Source organism: Chanodichthys erythropterus, chromosome 2 (genome assembly GCF_024489055.1).
Source record: "Chanodichthys erythropterus isolate Z2021 chromosome 2, ASM2448905v1, whole genome shotgun sequence".
NCBI lineage: Eukaryota > Metazoa > Chordata > Actinopteri > Cypriniformes > Xenocyprididae > Chanodichthys > Chanodichthys erythropterus.
The window spans coordinates 34,964,645-34,979,567 of record NC_090222.1 but is presented as its reverse complement, the minus strand read 5'-3'; the positions used below and the strand labels follow the sequence as shown (position 1 = coordinate 34,979,567).

The following is a 14,923-nucleotide window of genomic DNA, read 5'->3' as shown; positions in this document are numbered from 1 at the left end:
AGAGAGCTTTATTCAGGCCATTATAAATTCTGATTTTGGCCGCCTCTTTAGTGGATCAAAACGTAGATATTAGCCTACCTGGTATGTTCAAGTAAATCCGCTGAGAAATCGCTTCAGGTGATTCAGTGAGAGAGCAGTCCAAACGAATGCAAGTGGATTCAGATCGTTTTGCAAAGGCGTTTTACCAATTCATAATTTAAAACACAATTTAAGCGTCAGAAATTAAACTGAATATACAAAGTTTTTTTTTGTTAAATATCCACAACACAAACAACAAATTGCTCATCACTATAGCAACACTAGACTCTCCAGATGGTGTGAGCGAGTGGAGGCGGGGCTAATTCGCATATTCATTGATCCGTGTATATTAAATGAGGCAAGGTTGTAGAGTTACGTTCAGGCTATGTTATAGCATGAAGAATTTTTTCACTTTTTTTTTTTTTTTAATATGCCATTTTGGTGATCAAAGATGAGTTTTAAGGAATAAAATAATTGACTACAGGGGGATTTTAAACAGTGAGGCTTCAAGTTATGAGAAGTCAGAGCACAATACGGCTCATTAAGTAATATGTATATTCACAGGAATATTATGCCATAATTCTAAACCCTACGGCCATAAAAATATTAAAGTTAATTACATTGCAGTGAGAAAGAGCGGATGTCCCAAATGGAGATCTTATTTTTTTCCTTCCAAGTACCTGCGGGAGAACAGAGAGGGGGGAAAAAAATGAACTTTTAGCAAAGTATATTCAGAGAGTTCAGAAAATCTTGATAGTATCAAGTCAAGTCAAGTCAAGTCAAATTTATTTATATAGCGCTTTTACAATTGGTAATTGTTTCAAAGCAGCTTTACATATTAGAAGCACAGAAAAAAAGGGAAGTGGTTAAAACTGTACAAACAAGCGTGGTAATATGTAACATATACAAGATGGTGCTACATTAAGCCAATGTCGGCTGACTTCCAGGGGTGGAAAAAACCCCCTAGGAGAAAAACCCAGCGTGCTAGCACTGGGAAAAAAGTCCTAGGAGGGAAAAAACCCCTTGGAAGATATATATATGTAAATGTATATGGAGATCAAAATCTGAATTGTACATTTTTATTATAGAGATTAAAAATCGATTATATATAAATATATGTAAGCGGATACGGGGATCCTGGGCTACGTTGTAGTCAGGTCCAGACGCAGGTTCTCCATCTGACCTGGATACGGCCTGGATCCAGCACCCGGCAAACCTCAGGATAAGCAGAGAGACAGATATTAGCGTAGATGCCATTCTTGTTCTGATGTACAGGTATATCTAGTGTTATAGGAAATGTTCTCGGTTCCGGCCGACCTAATTATTGCAGCGTAACAATCCTTTAACGGATTTGAAAAATGTTAATGTATTGATAATGTGTTATGTGTATGCAAGAGCAAAGAGATGTGTTTTTAGTCTAGATTTAAACTGACAGAGTGTGTCTGCTTCCCGAACAATGCTAGGAAGATTGTTCCAGAGTTTAGGTGCTAAATAGGAAAAGGATCTGCCGCCTTCAGTTGATTTTGATATTCTGGGTATTATCAACTGGCCTAAATTCTGAGATCGCAATAAACGTGAAGGACTATAATGCATTAAGAGCTCACTTAGGTACTGGGGAGCTAAACCATTTAGAGCTTTATAAGTAAGTAGCAAGATTTTAAAATCTATATGATGTTTAATAGGGAGCCAATGTAATGTTGACAGAACTGGGCTAATATGGTCATACTTTCTGGTTCTAGTAAGAACTCTAGCTGCCGCATTTTGAACCAACTGTAGTTTGTTTAAAAGCTGAGCAGAACAACCACCCAGTAGAGCGTTACAATAATCTAGTCTTGCGGTCATGAATGCAAGACTATCAGTTAGAATATTATCAGATGTTTCACACAGTATGCTGTCGTTTTCCAGCAAAGGTGTGTAGAAATTTACAGCTATTGTTGCAAACTAAAAGCCTGGTAATTTTTTTTTTTTTTTTTTGTATATATATATATATATATATATATATATATATATATATATATATATAATATAATATAATATTTCGCACCTTCCCAGCTAACGGGGAACACTCTCAGAACTTTAGCTAATGTTCTGGCAATGTTCTCTCAACGTTATGAACAAACATTCTTCCAGTAACAATAATAGAACATTTGTTCAAGGTTATGGTCTTTTAATAATGTTCCCAAAACATTAGCACAAAAACATTTATACATCGTTCAGGGAACTTTTTTCATGAAACATTTTAGATGCATGTTCAATATTCTTTTAATGTTACTACTTCAGAGAACATTCAAAAGGAACATTCCAATAACGTTTGCAAAATGTTAACATGGAATGTTTCCTTAACATTCGCACAACTAAGAAAAAAACTAAGAAAAAAGTTTTTTTTTAAAACATTTCAAAAACTGGATGTTTCAGAGAACATTCAGAAATAATGTTTTCATAACTTAATAAGAGCATTAGCAAACGTTCTTAGAACACATTTTTGTGAGGTGGGTTTCTGCTGAGACTTGTTATTAAAGCAATTAATCAGAGATGTCAGAGCACAATATGTCTCATTAAGTATGACTAATATTCACAGGAATCGTATGCCATAATTCTGCAGAAGCTAAACCCTACGGCCATGAAAATATAAAAGTTCACTTTTAAGACTCAAAAAGCACTTTAGAGAAGCAACAGGCTAACACAGTCATATGCAAGCCCTATTTCTGTTTTTGAGCAAATGCAACTTCATATCTCACAATATTTGGGAAGAAAATATGGGATAGAAAATGTTGGTATGGCAAGAAAAATAAATCTGAGCTCTGCTATGAAAGCAAGGCAGTATCAATTCTAAAGGTTCAATGTTTTGTCACTTTATGGCTCATTAAAGAATATGACTTTTCAAAAGAATATTATGGCATAACTTATTTTTTAGATGACAATGTTGGCAACTATAAAAATATAAATAGATATTAGATAGGCAACAGGCCATCACAATAAGGACACTGCATGATGCATGAAGTTTTGTCAAATTCATCTACTCAGTTGAAAAACTATTCTTATACAGAAATCTAACATTTACACTTGCTGGAAGTGTATGGGACAAAATGTAGTGATAGTTCAGTTGTTTACAGCTTATGAAACTTCAAAGCAGAATGATGTGCCTTTAGGGGTTACATTTTTCCATTTGAGAAACACACCCTTGGCCTTGTTCCTGATCCATTCAGAGGTGGTAGTAATTTGCATTTTAGGATTTCTGATAAAAACATCAGACAGTGAGGTGAAGTGAAAGGGTGTAATTGACTGTGATTCCCCCATGAGGAATAAAACTTAACTCTTTAAATGCTGGATGGTTTTAGGATATAAATACAAATTTTGCACCTATACATCCTTGTCACAGTTACCGTCTGTCTTACCTTCCCCGGACTCCACTTCCCATAATCCCTTCTGTTCCACACCTGCACCCTGTCAGCTTGTCATCTCATTCATCATGGTTTCCCTACACCTGCACATCCTCATCAGCACTTCCTTTAAAGACTCACTCCTCCTGCACTCATTTGTCTATCCTAGTCATTATTTAGTTGGTTGTTTCTGTTCCTACTCCTTAGTGTTTGAGTTATTGTAAATAAACCTTTGCTGCTTCAATTGATCCTGCATCCTCTCTTTGATTGGCAACCAGCCCTGACAGAAGGACAGAACATCAAGGATGGATCAGCAGCAGCAAAGGACCTTCTCCTGGCTGACTGCAGCAGAAGGGCTGGCCTTTGGAGAGGTATGTGGAGCTGTTTCTTGAGCTCTCTCATCAGGTGAGCTGGCCTGATGCCTCACTCAATGCCTGTTTTCTGATGGGACTGGATAATGATAATATTCAGTATCGTGAACCTGTTTGTGAATTCTCCCTAGTTGAATAAATCAATTTTGTTCTTTATTTAAATGGTTCTAATTTTGAAATTGGAGTAAGAGTATCCTCCTTATCCAGTCCCATCAGAAACAAACAAGGCCTCACCAGTTCACCTCACGCCTGTTCCCTTCACATAGCGTTCCAATGGTCCTGTCCATTCATGGCCACCAGTGTTTCCTTGTTGATGAAAATGGGCTTCCAACAGCACTGCCTTGGGAGCCAAGGTTACGGTGAAGCGCTGAAGTCCCTCTCCATTCCAGCTACAACTCATGCCAGCGCGGTCCTCAGTCCAGTGAATAAGATGGCCACCACCACGCTTGAACCCTCATTTAAGATGGCCACCACCACATATGAGCCCTCAGACAAGATGGCCACTGCCACAACTGAGCCCTCATGTAAGATGGACACCATAGATGCATACACTAGATGTCGCCTTTGGGTTCTAATGGTGCGTTCAAGTCCTCTTGGGAAGTTCGTATTTACGAGGTGGGAAGTCGTGTGTACGACGGTAGGTGCGTTCAAGTCACTTTCCTCGGAGTATAATGGCGGTGTGCCTTCTCTAAATGAATTACACAAAATAACACTTGTGTGCATTAGTTGTATGTTGCTTTTTTATGTTTTTTAATTCATTTATGAAGCCATTGTAAACTTTATTGTTACATATTACATTTTTATACTGTGATGCTATCATATTTTTTGCTGGGAATCAGCTTACTTCGTTGTAAATAGAAAAGCCTGACAATGTCACTGCAAAATACCTGCAGGTATTGTGGTATTTCGCTATGTTTCTGACTGACACGCCCCCAACTCGTACAGATCGGAGCTTAAAGAAAATTACGAGCTTCCCACTGGTATTTACGACATTATGGTGGCGTTCATGTCGGTTCTGCTCGTAAATACGATCTTTCCGACATGACTTGAACGCACCATAAGCATGCGTCAAAACCTGCCGCCATCTTGGAACCGGGGTCTTGTCATAGGAAGTGGCTAGGTAACTCTGCTATCTCCGCCTGTACTTTGAATTCATGGATGATGCCGGATTTTTGTGCTCCGTATGGATGTCCAAACAAAAGAAATCTAAAAACCAGACCGCAAGGGATTACATTTCACAAGTGAGAATGTGTTTTATGATATTGAATGTTACGAAATTATATTTCTAGTTGCGTTGGTTTGTTTCAGTCCTTGGTTAATGACCGCAGCTAATCCATGCTAGTTAGTTTTTGATAGTTAGGAAAACCACAGCAGGGGTAAAATCTTTGCGTGGCAGGGGCAGCTGCCACTGAGACCATCACTCGACCTGTCACCGCTATATGAGGCTGCCCCACGACCTGTCACCGCTGCCACTAAACCTGTCACAGATTATGCGCCTGTCACTTGACCTGCCATGGCTATACCCGTATGCGATCACGCCATCTATGCTTAATGTATTGTGTGTCTGCATGAGGTTGTATGGTAGTGTTAAGTGTCAGAAGAACTTTTTTTTTTTTTTTTTTTTTAATAAATAAAATGAAACAGTTTACTGCAAACTTCACCTGATTCTTGTTATACATGTTCCCAATTAAGTACCACTGTGGTGACTATCATGATGTTTTATTCTTCAATAATCTGTATATTGAGTCATAGACTACCTCGCTATACAGAAATTTTAAAAATTCATAAAAATATGAAGTCAAATTGTTTTCTACAAACTCCACCTGATTATTGTTCTAGATCTCCCCAAGTACCACTGTGGTGTGTTTTTTTTTTTTTTTTTTTTTTTTTCCATGTTTTTCTGTTTTATTCTTTAATAATATGTAAGTAGCGATAGTTAATTTGAAATTTACTCAAGTGGAAGAATATGATTAATAAACTTAGGCCTACTAGCACTATGCATTTATATTTTTAAAAAGTACCCCTTTGCCTACTTTGATGCTGATGTATTAGAGGAGGGGCTCCCCTGTTCCAAGATGGTGGCTCTATTGACGCATTCATTCCAATGAACTGCCGTAGCCAAGGCGACATCTAGTGTACACAACTGAACCCTCATTTAAGATGGCCACCACCATACAGGTGCCCTCACCAGAATCTGAAGAAGACCACTGGCTGGTTCTGACAAGAAGTCTCTTAGGCTGTGTCCGAAAACTGTAAAATGCTGCCTTCTGAGGACACATTTCAAGGTAGGAAGGAATCAAGGCACGTCCGAATCCAATGTTAGCCTCACTTCCTGTTTCCTGAGATGCCTTCATCTGATCGATTTCTGAAGGAAGCATAGATGTATCCTTAGCTGCCTTTGATATCCCACAATCCTGTGCTTTCCATTCTGTGACAGTTGAGCTAGAAAAATGAAGATTGCGTCCGAAAGTTGCATTTGCTGCTCAGTTTTTGTACAAATGTACGATTTTGACCAACATATTTCAATTTTGATATCATTTCTATCGAGAAATTACTACTGTAGTAATTAAATATTTGTTTAGTTCTCACCAAAGCTCGCGCTATATTGCTGTAGATCATTAAACTGTTTCGCTGCCGCAGAAGTCTGTCCGAAATCAGTTTCGTGAGGTACCTTTTATGTACAAACGCTGCCGTACAAGTCATTCTTTTATAAGACAGCGAGGCAGCAAGACTGCTACCTAGGTTTTCGGACGCAGCCTTAGTGTCTCCACTCACCGAGCCCGCTCCAGACTCAGTCCTCCACGAACTGTGTGGCCAAGCCTGGGGTCTGGGCCAAGGCCACAGGACCAAAGGAGCCTCACCCGCCCTGGCGTCCCAAGTGGCCGGCACAGTCCTGCATCACCTGTCACGTATCCAGGATGCCCGGCCTCCCTCCCGGTTATCTATCTATCAAAATGAACCATACTTTATACACAGGCTGCGTCCGAAACCGCCTACTCAATGAGTAGGTACTTAATTTCATTAAGTACTTACTTAACGAGCGCTAAAAGAGTAGGTACTTCATAGCCAAATCTCGTTGAGTATGAATGAGATCCGTGAATAATCCGCCATGTTGACGTTATCATGTGACCTACGTTATCGCAAGCGCAACCACTGAAAAGATATGAGTGACGGGTTTAATTCATCTGTAAATATCTTGATATTGATCAAACTTTATTTTGTGGTCTTGTTGAAGAAACAGCTGCCAGTAATTTTGTAATTCTAGTACAACTAATACATAGCTGGGTTAATTTAAAGTTCTTATATTTTTAACTACTGACCCAAATTCACGTGAATATATTGTTAATTTCTTTATTTTGTATGCAAAAATGTCAATCCACAAGCAAAAGTGGCATACATCTCATTTGTTTTCCTCTTTTTATTGTTGAATTAGCTTTAGTTTCATCCCTCATGCTTATAAATTATAAACAAATAAATAACTTTTATGCATTATGATGTATTCAAAATATTTAATCTTGTCATGTTTTATGTCTGTGTATATAATCTCAAACTATCATGTATACAAACCCATATTTGTTTGTTTTTTTGTTATTATTATTGTTCATTGTTAAAGATACAAGTATGGTATTTTCCCTGATCTTGTATGTAATTGTAGATCCTGCAATAAAAATAAAGATATGAGTGACGGGTGCACTAACACCTCACAGCACCAGTAACTCAACCCTACCTAGAGCAGTTTTCCTCAGTGTTAGCAATGTCTGAAGCCAAAGAAGACTTCAGCAGCTGCTCAAAGCTTACTCCAGAATGAATTGCTCTGCTAGCACATCCCAACACTTATACACAATAACAATGATAAATGCTGACCAAAACTTAATTATATAACTTTTCATTTTACTTCTTTAGTAAAACAAGCAAAATGTAATGTTTTGTCATATGACAGCTGTGCATGAATACACACACTAGACAAATACAGCTGATGTGAATATATCTCAAATTACAGTCAATTCATGCATTAATTCATTGCTTAATAAAATATATACATTTACTGATAATAATGGCATAATTAATAAAAAAAGTAAAATAATTAAAGTAATAATGACAATAAATAAATACATATACAAGACAACAACACACGAAACAAAGCTTTATTCAAATGTATTGACCTAACAATCATGTATTTACAGTCCTGCTGTCATCTCAACACAGCTGTGCCAATTCTGCAGCTTTATTCTGATCAAGCAGCTGATGAACACCATCATCATGTCCCTCACTGCTGCTCTTCTCAATGGGGACAGTGTTGATCCAGAGGATGAGGAAAATGATGATGATGGACCCCTGAACCCCTCAACCTTGAAGCAGGAGTGGGAGAAGATGTGCGGGACAATCTGCTGCTGCAAACATTCATGTGCTCTCCATCAGCAGATTAAAACATTTTACAATTAATTCATGTCAGCATTCTGTTTCTTGACATTTCATTTCATATTTTTACAATTACTTGCTATTTTTGTTGTAGCTTCATTACATTTGTGGTGTGGTGGGCTAAACCACTGAGCTGGTCAGCAGAAGGTTTGCTGGTTTGATCTGTGCAGCGTCTCCACCAGTGTGTCCTTGATTGAGTCACTTGAAAGGAGGAGTGATGGAGGATCTCGTCCATGACACTGGACCATTCCCAGGATCTGCTGTGGCTCTCCATCCTCAGTGCTCACACCAGTCTGAGGACATTCACATCCTACAATAATGCACAAATTTAATACAAAAGCAGCCATTTTAACTGCACAGTGTTATTTATTTTCTGTTTTAGAAATAACAAAATGATCTTACTTTATATTTTGTTTCAGGCTTTCCTCTTTATTTCTAACAAATGCCGTCGTCAGCTTTCCTTGCAGGTCCTGCTCCACAAAAGCTCTGCAGCAAACATACAGACCTCAAGAACCAGAAAAGTGCTGTAATAAGTCTGTTTAAATTCCAATAATTAAAATAAACTAGACTTTAGATTTAAATAGACTTTGTATTCATTTCTGTAGTATCCTCACCCAAAGCTTTTGATGGCATCATTCCTCTACCTGATAAACACACGTGTGCTCATCTGTCCCTGCAACATCAGACAAGTTTCCTGAGATTTATGTGCTCAAATCTACATTTACATGTTGATGTGTTAACTCACTTCTTATCCAACACAAATGTTCCTTAATTTATTAACAGTACTAATGGACAAATAAAATAGATTAAACTTATGTGTAGTTACTGTAGATTTATTTGTTTACATTATTTTCATTCATGTAATGTAAGCAGTGTTGACAACATTGAATAACAGCACAAACACATCACTCATAATACATAATCCACCACTCATAAGTCATAATACTTAAAGATGTTCCTGTCAGAGGTTAAATAAACATTTAATAAGCATCTTTAAGATGTATATTGTTTAGAACAGTGCTTCACAAACTGTGGGCCGCGGCCCCCCGGTGGGCCGTAGCGGTATTGTAGGGGGGCCGTGGATAGGCTAAATCAAGATATTAAAATAATTTAAAAAAAATTAAAATATTCTAATTGTTCTGAAATGTGATTTCTTCCCTCCTTATTACACAAACATAAAACATATAAAAACATTATTTTTTCACATTATAGCGAGGTGAGATACATATTTTCAAACTGACGTCAGTTGCTTAGCAGGAATTCACAGTTGGTCAATTCAATAATGCCACGGTGGAGCAGAGGATGAGAATAACCCAATAACAGACCTAACTGCACTTCAAGTAAATGTAAAACTAGTAAGTAGCTACAGCGAGGAGTACATGTATCCTGTATGAACCTGAAAAGTTCATTTGCAAAAACCGATAAACGCCATTTTAAAATAAATAAATAAATAAATAAATAACTGACTGCTGTGCGTGTGCATTATTCTCCACATATAGCACGTTCTGAACTCAAAATCCGTTTTGTCAAAAAGCCGGTATTTTAGTCAAAGCTGACTAAAAGTGATCGAGGATTTATAATTTCGACTCCTGCAAGTCCTTGTACACCTTACACGACTTTTACATGCTGAACCCTTGTTTGTCCTTTTGCGTTTGTGTATGTGTGCGCGCGCGTGTATGCAGAAGTGCGTGGATGCGTGTGTGTTTGTGTGCACGTGTGTTTGAGTGCGTTTTAAATTACTTGGTTTTGTTTAACTCTGAAACATGAAATGTGGAGTTGCTTTTGCCAAAAAACGACTGTTGGAGTTATCTTTTGCTTTTGCTAAAACTTTTATTTATTTATTTATTTTTTATACATACTTTTAATTTTGTTATCTTTAAGTTATCTGTTTTTGCAAATGAACTCTTTAAATATATTTGTAAAGAATGTTTACGTCATCTTTCACAGGAATATAAAAATATTACATTTTATGGTAGTTTCTTACAAACTGAAAAAGAAATTCTTACAAACTGGTTAATAAATGTTGATAATTTTGTGCAAAGAGACTTTATGAAATATATCTAATATACAAATATATATATATATATATAATATATATATATATACACTACTGATCTATCCACAAGTTTCCTACGCCCCATGAGGCCTTGCGTCAAACGTGGGAGCGTCTTCCGGTTCGAAGTAAACAAGCTGGACGTGACACTCATTCATTCAACAGTTGACAGTCATTCAAGATTTAACGATCCAAACTTGCGAACGTTTGTTTTTGTACTTAAAGATTTAAGATTCCGGCATCAATATTTCAACAGTGTTTTACAATAAAAAAAAGTTACAGTAATAGTAATGTATTAATTTATGTCAGGAGTGCACATCAATCATGCTAAATCTAACTGATATTTATATTGACATAAAAAGAAAACACAGACCTATTCAGTTGCGCATGCTTCCATTTATTTGCGATCACAAGAATGCACAAAAACAACTCCACTAAGGCTTTTAAATCCAAAGGCTTACACATTTAAAAATATATTGATAACATGCCCTATGTTTACGTCACTTTTCTGAGCATTTCTATTTATTTTCCTCTAAATTATGTGATGATTGCTATCCGAGGATGTTTGCGGGATCTCTCTATCCTATATAGTGGAGCTTTTGCTATGTTTTTGGGGGGGCCTTACCACTCTGAAGTTTGGGAAGCTCTGGTTTAGAATATGTAATTCCACTTCGGAGAATTAAGTTATGTGTGTTTACTAGAGATCCCGTTATCTACATCATACATAATAAATCGTGTTTACAGTAAAGTCACAACTATAGTGTCTAGCATCTTCACACATTCAGCAGTTTACTCTACAGTAGTTCAACAAATGTGTTTTTGGTTTTCAATACTCACATTTGACAGCATCCGCGTCGCTTTTGATATGACGTATCCTCTCCCGTGGCCTCCTGGGATAGAAAAGTAAAGTATCTATCGAGGAACACTTCAGAATCTGGGCGGAAGTAGTAGGCCATCCGGGAACTCCTCGACTACTCATTTATGATTACTGAGGTTTCTGACATACTTAACTGCTCGCCTACTGCTTAAGTAGGCGGTTTCGGACGCACTTTAAGTAGGCGCACGGCAGACTCTCGCGAGAATTATTACGTCACCTAGGTAATTTTCGCTCTTTTTGCTTCTGACATACTTACTCGCTCGCCTACTGCTTTCCCCCTACTAAATAGTAGAGAAGTAGGCGGTTTCGGACGCAGCCATAGACAAACATGCCGCATTTGACCTGTTCTTAAAAAATGCAGATTACCACATAAACAAAATCTGTATATTAAGAGTCCCATGGCTGAAATTTAAGTTTCTTAATAGTTTTCTGTGAAGTTCAAGTCCAACAATTTTATTAAGGTGCTTGGTTTTGAAATCATTCTGAATTCCTTTAAAACCTTGTGACTGAATTGTCTTTATTGATGTGGGGGAAAATGTGTCAAATTCGTATTCAACAACAGATTACTGTAATAAAGAGGTGAGTAAAATGTATCTTTATGTAATATTGTCAACATAATGTGGAGTTAAAGTAGTTTTTAGAATAAAGATTATAAATATAACATGCTGTACTGTGAAATGCCAACAGATAGAACTGTACTGTGATAGAAACAGATTCATACAAATTGCTACAGTAACACCACTGTAAAGTTAATTCGTCCCATTTATGCTTTCATGAATAAATGAGTTTGTGAATTAATTTAAGTACCACGACACGTGAAAGAGTATTTATATAGATTAATTATTTGTATTGCCTTTTTTTTCACAGCACAAACTGATTTATAAGGTTAAATGAAAAAAAAAAAAAGAGGCAGCTTTTACACCTTTTGACCACAAGATGTCGTTAGTGTGCACGGTGTTGAAAAGCTTAAAGGAGTTTTTCGGCACAATTTGATGAAAGCCTCAAACGCTTCAGGAAAGAGAGATGTTACAGTGAGTTTATAACGGTCAAGACGCGAATCAGAGCACATAAATCTCTTTAAACCTTATAGCACTAGCCTATAAAATGGTGCCCTTGTGTTATTCTACACACTCTAAGAACAAAATCCTGAAAATGAATGAAACCTCAAAGCTACAGACAGATTGTAGTATCAGCTATCCACCACAAGAGGGAAGTATATATCTGACTAAATAGCATTGGACAAAAAACTGGGCAGATCGTGGACATGCAACTGTTTCAGGTTTGACTCTTCATTACTCCACTAAAGGAAATATTGATGTGTGTGTGTGTGTGTGTGTGTGTGTGTGTGTGTGTGTGTGTGTGTGTGTGTGTGTGTGTGTGTGGGTGGACATAGGCTACATACTTTAGCTTTCAAAGCAGATTACGTTCAGAATGTGTATCCTGTGTAACAGACATACTCAAACACACAAAAGATGCAAATGCATGGTGTGCGTTGCTATACAAACCTGCATTCTTGTGCTACTGTAGCTGTTCCTAAGGAATTAATATAATGTAATACAGCCTATATATGCATCATTATGGCAGTCTCACATGAACGCAAAGCACGTTTTGGAAGAAGCTCTGGACACTTCTGCTAAATATGTAGGCCTAAATCTCAATTGAAACTCACCCTCATGTCATTCCAAAAAACGTGCTACTTTCTTTTCCTTTGCATATACTTTCCATATAATGAATGTAAATGAGAATGGGTCCTGTCAAGCTCCAAAATATATTTTTATTTTAATTATTATTTTATTTTTTTATTTATTCTTTATTAAGTATGCTATATGTTATGTTTGGAGCGCAGCAGCATCATTTCACTTACATTTAAGTGAGTAAATACACCAGAATTGATTGAAAAATAGTTTAAAAAAATACCAGGAGCCTCATTATTTACAATGTTTTGACCAAATATTGGGCTGGAACATCACAATTTCACCTTGTTGGTGCTAGTGACACTTGTCACTTATAGTAGTTGGTGAAAGTGTTAGTTTTATCAGAGGATGCAGTACCGTGTCGGAAGGTTTTATCACTCTCGAGGCCTCGCGTGGTTGTTCGGTGAAGTGACCCGGATTCTAAAGCAAAGTGGTGGAGGTGTTGTCGAGTGGGAACGGGGGTGTGGGTGGGGGGGCTTGTATGATGAGAGTGGATTAGAGTTTGGGGGGGGGGGGGGGGGGGGGTGCAGTTTTGCAGCTGTGCGTGTGCTTCTGTGTCTGTGTGTGATTACGGGGGGTGCAGGAAAGGTTCAGAAGTGTTGGAGCAGAAAATCTCTCTTCTCTCTCCTCCTCCTCTTTCTCTTTCTGTCACAGGGCCAGACGTAAAGCAACAGCAATTTGTGCGATTTCACAGCTCACTGGATCCCAAAAAACTCTGACAACCTTATACTGAGAAAGGAAGAGAAGCGAGGAGAAATGGAAGGGTAGAATGATGTTATGAACTGAACAAGGGGAATTTGAAGGCCTAGGGAAAATAGGAATATGTGGAGTGATGAGGGAGAACTACAGTAACTATTACAGTGTCTTGTCGACTTGTTTTGCTTTAGAACCAAAGTGGAGACCTTAAACAGCACTGATATTTTTCAAAAGTAAACAAAAATGTTCTTAAAATCAAACATTGAAAATGTATTGAAGGGATAGTTCACCAAAAAATGAACATTTCGTCATCATTTACTCATGCTGTTCCAAACCTGTATGAGTTTCTTTCTTCTGTTGAACACAAAAGATGATATTTTGAAGAATAAGGGTAACAAAACAGTTGACGGTAGCCATTAACTTAGTAGGGGAAAAGTACTATGGAAGTCAATGGCTACCGTCAACTGTTACTGACATTCTTTAAAATATCTTCTTTTGTGTTCGATAGAAGAATGAAACTCATACAGGTTTGAAACAACATGAGTAAATGATGACAAAATGTTCATTTTTGGGTGAACTGTCTTGCACTGCGCCACACATTACGTAATCATGTTGGAAAGGTCACGCGGAAGTACCACGTTAAGGAGAAAAACTCTCATTCAACATCTCATTTTCTCCTCCAACTTCAAAATTGTCCGATATCATTGTTTTACCTTTTTTTGTAAAGGCAGTTTGACTAGTTTTTGCACGTTTGCTTTGTAGACACTGGATCGGTACTTCCGAGTGACCTTTTCAACATGATTACGTAATGTGTGGCGTTTAGCAGAGCAGTGCAACACAAGCATTTGGGGTTAAAAAGTATATAATTTTTTTGAAAATGAGCGTTTTTTTCGCTAGATAATACCCTTACCTCTTTAAAGATGCGTTGAAACTGCAATTTGGACCTTCAACCCATTGTACCCCAGTCCACTAGAAAATTCTGGAATGTTTTCCTCAAAAACCTTAATTTCTTTTAGACTGAAGAAAAAGAGAAACATCTTGTATGACATGGGGGTGAGTAAATTATCAGGAAATTTTAATTCTGAAGTGAACTAATCCTTTAACTGCTTAACTACAAGAATATTTAAATATTAAAATAAAGCATCATATTAACATGATGGTAACAGTTTACAATAAAGTTATTAACTAACATGAACTAACCATGATGAGCAATACATTTTACTCATGCTGTTCCATGTGACACTGAAGACTCGAGTACTGTATTTACTAATCTTCGTTAATGTTAGTTCATGAAAATACAGTTGTTCATTGTTTGTTCATATTAGTTCACAGTGCATTAACTAATGTTAACAAGATTTTTATTAACATATTAGTAAATGTTGAAATTAACATTAACAATGATTAATAAATGCTGT

The 14,923-nt window shown here is 37.2% G+C and overlaps 1 long non-coding RNA gene across 1 annotated transcript; it reads right to left on the bottom strand.

The window, feature by feature from the left end:
* Positions 1 to 8,365: 8,365 nt before the first annotated feature.
* Positions 8,366 to 8,861, bottom strand: LOC137028200 (uncharacterized). Its single transcript, XR_010896153.1, has 3 exons — positions 8,803 to 8,861; positions 8,591 to 8,693; positions 8,366 to 8,498 (listed from the first exon to the last, which is right to left on the bottom strand). It is a non-coding gene; the product is annotated as an uncharacterized lncRNA (long non-coding RNA).
* Positions 8,862 to 14,923: the final 6,062 nt, after the last annotated feature.